Source organism: Penaeus monodon, chromosome 29 (assembly GCF_015228065.2).
Source record: "Penaeus monodon isolate SGIC_2016 chromosome 29, NSTDA_Pmon_1, whole genome shotgun sequence".
NCBI classification, from domain to species: Eukaryota; Metazoa; Arthropoda; class Malacostraca; order Decapoda; family Penaeidae; genus Penaeus; species Penaeus monodon.
Window position 1 is genome coordinate 2,156,361 of NC_051414.1, and position 340 is coordinate 2,156,700.

Sequence of the window (340 nt, forward strand, 5' to 3'; positions counted from 1 at the left end):
GGGTAGAACTACCGATAGTAAATGCAGCAGAGCTCCGCCTCCGGTGGTCGTAAGCCAATCAGGATTCGCCGTTTTATAGAAAGCCCCGCCATTGGCTATCGCGTTGCTTATCGGCGATCTCCGGACACGCGACGCTGAGCGAAAGAGAAGATCGAACGATTTTGTTTTTACATAATATGATACATAAAATATTTCGAAGGTTCAAATGTTAATTTTTTGTACATTAGTCAGCACGTGGAAAATGCAGCGCTAGAAAGTATGCGATAACATTATCGGTCGTATTGACACGATGACGATTCATTTTCTGAGGACAAATGGAACTGCAATGGAAATAAATGCA